The 7656-nt window shown below is 44.3% G+C and overlaps 1 long non-coding RNA gene across 1 annotated transcript; it reads right to left on the reverse strand.

Moving 5' to 3' along the window:
* Nucleotides 1–2169: 2169 nt before the first annotated feature.
* LOC116661325 lies at nt 2170–3402 on the reverse strand. The gene is made up of 2 exons (XR_004317202.1): nt 3161–3402; nt 2170–2212 (listed from the first exon to the last, which is right to left on the reverse strand). It is a non-coding gene; the product is annotated as an uncharacterized LOC116661325 (long non-coding RNA).
* Between the last annotated feature and the right edge of the window lie 4254 nt (nt 3403–7656).

The following is a 7656-nucleotide window of genomic DNA, read 5'->3' on the forward strand; positions in this document are numbered from 1 at the left end:
CCTTTGTTTCTGCTTTTGATTGCTTCCTTGGTAAGGTTCTTTCACAACCTTTCTGATGTTTCCTCCCCCCCCCCCCCCGCAGCTCCCATCCTGCCCAATGAGTCCATTTAGCTTCTCCTCCAGCTTCACTTAGCCTTCTTCTTTAGCTCACCTCACAAATACTTACTGAATAAATTAGTTAATACCTGCGTGAATAGTTGATTCCTCGTTCTGTTTCTCCTTCTGGGGCTTCGTCCTTTGTGTTAACATTGAACTGCTTCTTTCATCCGCAAGGATCATGTCTGACTCTCCTTTCTGGTCTCCACTGTACTGAGCCCAGCAGTGCCTAAGGAATTCAAAACAAATCCTTGTCCTGGGAGAGAACAAAAGGACAGCAGTCCCCTGTGGGGATGGTTCTCAGTACACATGAACATACAGCCTTGGCACGAGGCACTGGCAGGCTGATCCTCCTGGAGACTTGATTGCCTTGACTCTGCTCCTACGAAGATGCACTTGAATTGGGCTACTGTCCAGCAGATGGTGTCCACCCTTTACATTTAAGACAACTAGGAACAGAGGGGCTAGAAGATGTGGGGAACATTCTGCCAGATTAGAACAATAACACGTGTGGGTCTTTATGACTGTTTCTTCTGAAAATACCTGGCTTCCTAAGGACTGAAGGCCAGGCACACTCTGCGAGCGATTTTGTTTATTTGTGCTCCTTAAGCAGAGATGTGATTTGCAGATCTAGATGTACAGTCACGAACAGCAGCTCACACAAATCCTTGTACTGGAGACAGGACAGCTTGGGAGTATGCATGCTTGACACCTGCTTTGGGCCATGCTTTCTGGGTCTCTAGGATCAGGGTATGTGACAAGATTTCTGAAGGCATTTCAAGCTCCAACATTGTGTGATTCCAAGTCACCCCTGTTTTACTGAGAGAGCCTGCTACCTGTGGGTTTCCTTTGTTCTGGCCAGGGCAGCAGTGCTTTTTTGGCTCAAGATTGCCCCTGGACGTCAGCTACCACGGATTTGTGTTCCAGGCTCAGCCACTCCCTAGCTGTGTGGCCTCAAACAAGTAGTTCAGGTTTTCATTTTGTTCATTCATTGTGTTCATAAACTGGCAATAATAGTACCCACTTCATAGAATTGCTGTGCAGATAAAAATGTTTTGTTCGTATAAATTAAATATACACATATCTAGCCCGTGGAATGGTGTACTCTTGATGTTCAACTGCAAGCTTTTTTCCCAGCAAAAAAATTCGTGTATATATCCTGGCCCCTCCCCTTCCTCTTCAGAGCAGCTCCTCAGAGCTATGGGAGAGGCTGTCTGCCAGGCTATAGTCCTCAGTCAGGTCCCCCAATAAAACTCAACTCTCAACTTTCAGGTTGTGTGTTTTTCTTTGGTTCCACCCTTTTTATTATCCTTGACTTGCTTTGAAATCTTTGATTTGGTCCCTCATATCCAATGACTCCCACTCATTCAGCCCCTGGTGACAGTCCCAGTGAATTTCAGTGAATCATTTATCAATTCTCTTTCTACCATAAGGAGGCTGGAAAGTGGGGGAGTGGCAGGGCGTGGATTTTGCCTTACCTTCCACAGCTGACCTCTGTGTACTTCCCGGCTTTGTTTCCCAATACGTTTCCCACTGGAGACTGAAGACTGCCCACCATGAGGAGGGCGACCTTGGCCATTTGATACTGCTTCTTCCGTTCCAAGGAAGTCTGGTTCCAACCGTAGGTAACTCAGTTCCTCTGGGCCCTCCAAACGCTGCCTTCTCACTGTTCCCTCTGCTGCTAGTCAGTTTACTACCCACCTTATATGTTTCAGTAATGTGTAGTATTGATTTCCAAAGTGCTTGAATCAAGTTTATAGGAAACGCAGGCATGGCCCAGTGTCCTGGTTGCTAGCTTTCTCACTGGCCTTAAGGAAATCTCCAACTTGCCTGTGTCTGGCTCAACTTTTTGATGTGTTTCCCACTCCATTGATGATTTCATTCCTATAAGAATTTTTTTTTTTTGAGCATCTGTAATGCCTTAGACCCAGACTCTGATTAAACAAAGCCTGCCAGCATCGTGTTGGATGAGTTACAAAGAAAAAGTCTTGGAAGGAGAACGTGGGGTAACTTGATTAGAAAGCATTACCGTTAAATCTGCCATCGAAGCTGCAGTGGGGAAGCTGTGAGGTGTTTTTTTTTTTTTTTGCCTTCCAAACCGAAGATGTCTGGGTCCCTGAAAAATAATAATAATGAAAAGTAACATTTGTATCTTTCTTCCCCTAGAGATCAGCATAACAATTCTGCAGGCTGACTGTATCCGGAGGCTTCTTTTCCCTTGGGGGAGATGAGCTGGAGGTCGTAGTTGGTAAGAGGTAAAATCAGGGATGGAGTCCAAGGCTTAAATTCACTCTGATGGTGAGTTCGACTCCTTTGCGTGAGAGAGTCGCTAACCTCAGCCCTCGGAGGGCGAAGCGGGGCTGAGGGCCAGAGCCGGCTGTGACCGGCTGCTGAGGACCCTCAACGCCTCTCTGTGAGCCTCCTCAGCCAGCTCACCTGAGTGCCTCTTTGGCCACCTTCATAATTTTTAATGAACGGCAGTTATTCTAAATGAGATGGCAGGTGTGGGTATCTGGAAACAGAACAAAGTTCAGTGCTGTATTCCAGGACTCGGGACGAGCACTTCCACAGCGTTCTTTTCTTCTAATATTGACAATAATATCAGTTTGGACAAAGGCAGCCAGCTTGAACTGTGGCTAGAGCAGGACCGAAACAGTGGTTTTATGGGCGTGATTCCGAGTACGTTTGTGCTAGTGAAGTCCAAACGTCTCAGTTACTTCCAATTTTTTTTTCTGAGGGAAGTCTCATTCCTGACAAGGGAAACTAGACTGGACAAGAAGGGAAAAGGCATCTGTTCCTTCACGGAAAAGAATTAAGTCTCTCTGTCACATAAGCAATTTAGCAAAGGCTCTGCTCTCCAATACAGTAGCTGTGAGCAGTGCATAACTACAAAACTAGAATAATCAAAATTAGATAGAACCGAAAGTGCAAGCGCTCAGCGGCCACATGTGACTGGAGGCCACGGTGTGGGACAGGGCAGAGAGGGAGCATCTCTGTCGCTGTGGAGGTGGTGGAGAGCCCCCTGCTCCTGTCTCAGGGTGAGGGAAGTGGGAGAGAGACTTACCGTGGGCTGACGGCTGAAATGCTTGGTCTCTTGCTTGTATTTGCTTGACTACGTTTTACTTGGTGCCTTCTGCATGGAGCAGTGCCCACAGATTGAGACATACAGGTGGTGGCGAATTCAGGGACATTTGGGAAGAAGATTTCAGTTGGGAATTCATTGAAGAGTCATTTGAATCATTTAGTGAAGACTCCAGGAAACAATCCTCTGGGAAATGCAAAGAGAAGCAGTCAGAGCAGCCTCAAGCTCAGTCCAGGGAGGAGTACAGTTGGAAAGGCAATCCTGATTACAACTGGGAGTACAACCAACAGCCTGCTTGGGAGTCCAATAGATAAGGAAGTGGAAAAAATAACAGTAGAGAAACTAGCAAGTAAATTCCTCCTTTGAATACTGTTTTAGGAGTCTGGGACTCTCCCTCTGCTGCTAGTAAGATTTTTCTTTTAAAATTCCCCTTTATGGCTTTTAGTGGGATTACAACAGCAGCCATGCGCCCTGGGGACTCTGGTCCTGGTGACAACCTGCTCTTTACGATCAAGGAACAGCTGGAAAATTTGACCTTCCTCCTGGGCCGTCTAGTCATATGGGACTCCAAGGCCACAGTGGACAAACGGGGTCTTACGATCACATCAGTATTAATCTTATGAATATTCTGTCCCAGAGAATTTCTCCCTGTTCTTTATCAAGTATTTTTTTAAATGGCTTTTTTTTTTCTTTAAATGGTGCCACTGGAGATTGAACCCAGGACCTCGTGCAAGCTAAGCATGGGCTCTACCACTAAGCTATACCCCTTCCCTACCCCCTTCCTGTTCTTTATTAAGCTTTGAAAACCTACTCTGTTCCAGGTCTATTGCAAGACTCTGAGGAACAGAAAGATGATTCAGATAGACCTTCTCTGGGTTCTTACAGGCTAACATTCTATTGTGTGTCTGTAGCAGAGTATTTCTGGAATGAAGTGACTGATTTCTCCTCTGATGAGCCTGTCTCTGGCCGCTCTGACTCTCTTCAAGTGAAAACTGTATCCTGTTACATGTGTTATTCCAGGGACATTTGGCCTTGGGATGGAATCAGGCCAATTCTATACTTAGACATCTGAGTTTATTTACTTATTTATTTAAATAGACTTAATTTTTTTAAAAGCAGTCTTAGGTTCAGAGTGATACTGAGCAAAATGTACAGAGATTTCCCATAACCCCCTACTCCCACATATGTACAGCCTGCACCACGACCAGTGCCTTCCACCAGATGGGACATTTGTTACAACTGATGAACCTACATTGACACATCATCATCCAAAGTCGAGAGTCTACAGTAGGCTTCACTTTTGGTGTTGTACATTCTATGGATGTGGACACATATCCACCACTAGACTATCGCAGAGAGTGGTTTTATGTCCCTAACTGTCCTCCGGGCTGTACCTGTTCCTCCCCCACCTTCCCTCTAACACCTGGGGAAGTTTATTTTTCTTTGTCTGCAATAATTCTCAAATATCAGACTTGCTAATTAAAAAAAATTCTTCCTCCCACTTCCTTTTCATATGAAGGACAACGGGAAATCAGCCACTAGAAACGAGGAGGGGGAATTATCCATTCTTTGACCCTATTCCCGAAGTTACCATTTTTCTCTTTCTTCCGTAGCTCATTTGTCTGAAACTCTGTGACTAACTCTGATTCCAGATCAGCTGACTGTGCCTTTCTTCAGGGCGCCGGTGGATGTCTGTCTCATACTAAGTTTCTTAGACACTCATTGCCTCGGAATCCATTTGCTCTGCATCCAGTTTCTACTATGCATTTAGATGTGGAAAATAAAAATTTACTTTTAATGCCTCTGGCACCTCAAAGAGGAGTCCCTCCCACAGAAATAGATAATGTCTAATGGTGGAAAGAATACTGAATTTAGAGTCAGATTTTAGTCCCAACTCTGTGTGCTGGGGTAGATGATGGTGATTGCATTAAGGCCTATTTATTGAGTACTTACTAAGCTTTCAGTACTTACTAAAGACAGACACAACCCTAATTTGCACCACAACCTATGAGGTAGGTAGTATTATTCCCATGTCACATGTGGGAAAACAGATGCGTAGCTATGTTCAGGAATTTGCCAAGAGGTAGTGTTGTAGCTGGAAGCCAGACGATCTTATCTAATCTTTCTGAACTTCTGTTTCCTCTTCACAGAATGAAGGTATTGGGCCATATGATCACTAAGTTTATTTCTGGTCTAAAACCCTCCAGGTCTGTGAGGTTTTACAAATGGGGACCCAACTATCACAACTGCAGGATGGCTTGGTTTCATGTAGCAATCGTAACACGAGGGCTGGATGGCCTGGACAGCTGCCTGTACCAGGACTGCAAGAGCATTCCTTCTTGACTCTGCTATTTTGATTCGAGTTGCTGTTTTTTAGGGTATGAAGGTGACATTAATTGAGACAAAGGAGCCAATATCTGTTCCTGAAAGGGAAGCATGAATCGACCCATTTTTCTCACCGGTAAAGAACCAGGATCAAGTCCTGAAGATGTTTGATAAAATTGAGATAACTCCTATCCACCCACCCACAGGGCTGCTGTGAGACTCAAAGGAGATAATCCTTGGGAACTGTTGTGACACTTGTCAAATTCAATACACACGCAGGAGCTATTGGTATTGCCATGTAACACTGATTCACAGGTCAGACACGGGGAAGCTAGTCTTCCCATTTGATTCCTGTGCGTGGTGCATTTAGGAAGCCTGAACACACATTCCGCCTGCTCAGGTTAGTGTCCATGCTGACTAAAGGCAAGATACCCCAGCCTTGCTTTTGTTTTTCTAGGGTCAAGACACAACCACCTCCCTAAACAAACCTCTAGGATGCTTGGTCCTCAGGCATACCATGCGCCTACGTTTTCCACTAAATTTCCCTAAGTATTTAAACACAGACAGTGCAGGCAGGGTGAAATTCCTGTGGGTTTCATCCAAAATGCAGCTTGAGTTGTGACTTTAGAATTCTGCTTGATTCCAGGCTTCTCATCACCATCTGTATCACCCATGGAAAAGCAGGATACATTTTGGAATTTCCTGGGATCTTTTTTTTTCTAGCTTCCTGGCTCTTTGGGCTTGTGTTACACGCACTTTTCTTGCTGGAGAGGCACCCACTGCTAGATAACACAGAATGGCTGTCATAGGATGGCCCACTGAATAGAGAACAGAGAATGTAAAAAAAAAATTGGCTTGAAAAGGTCAGTTTCTTCATTTATTTGCTTATTTATTCAGTGAGTATATATTTTCTCTATCTCCCATCATATGAAGAACATGGTTGAGGATATGAAAAAAAGGAATTGATTTCACTGGGCAGACTGGGGCTCCTTGCTGGCCGGGGGTTGCGGGGTTGGAGGGAACACAACAAGTTGTCCTCATCATTGACATTGGGCACCTGCCCACATGAGGCCATCCAGACGAGGCACCTTAAACATAAATCGCAAAGGCCTGGAAGGCAAAACATCTGGCTCTCCTTCCAGAAAATTTCCCGTGATTAAGATTCCACGGATTCTTGCTTTAGTTCTTAAAAAATACTCTTATCGGGTAAACCATCAAATATGTTTCCTGTGCTTTAAGCAAGAAAACTTGCAAGCCTACAGGCTTGTGATAGTGCTTCCAGCAACACATAAAGAATGAAGGTGAACAAACTGCTCATCGCTATGGGCTGGGCTGCTTTGCATGGAAGCAGAGAGTGGAATAAGTTGCGACAGGATTGATCTTAGTTACTTGGAGATGAATTAGAATTTCCCTTAACCTTTCACCATTTCCCATCCTAGGTGTAAAAATAAATCAGGAAGATGTGGTTGTATATATTTCCCCATCAGTGATGGTGAAACAGATGCCAATCACGAGACATTTTGGGTTTCAAACAGAAATCATGAGTTGGAAACCTTGTTCTGGGTGCATTGGCTTAGGCTCTTCAGAGATTATTGTCCATTAAGTCTGACATGATTGAATGAATTCTAGAAGCCTTGATTCTACCTCTTGGCCTTGCACTAAAGAGCTGTGACCTCGAGCAAGTCGCTTACCATCTCATATTTCTATCTCCTTGGTTTGCACTTAGTGTTTAACTCTATTTAAGGAAGCGACTATATGCTGGGTGCTCACGTGTAGAATGATATTAATATGCCCTCTGCCAATCTCGCGGAATTGGTATCAGAGTGAATTCAGGTTCGAAACATTCATTAACCTCATGCATCTCGGAACAAAAGGCTGTACGTCAAAGAAGGAAATTACTGTCTCTTTTAAGACTAGACTTGTCGTAACAAAGCCTTTCACTCAACTAATAGCAAAGTGAACCAAGTTCAAATTGGAGATTTTTGTCATAGCCTGACTTGGTATGAAGAAATGGAAACACTAGGAACCAAACCTGTGTGTTCATGACTCACTTAAAGCAAAATTTCCTTCACTTCCTACCATCATCTAAACTGACTCCTTAGACACCTTTTCCCTCCTTCTCTTGCATCTTTATGAAGCAGCTAATAGGAGCT

The sequence above is a fragment of the Camelus ferus genome, chromosome 34 (genome assembly GCF_009834535.1).
Source record: "Camelus ferus isolate YT-003-E chromosome 34, BCGSAC_Cfer_1.0, whole genome shotgun sequence".
Classification (NCBI taxonomy): domain Eukaryota; kingdom Metazoa; phylum Chordata; class Mammalia; order Artiodactyla; family Camelidae; genus Camelus; species Camelus ferus.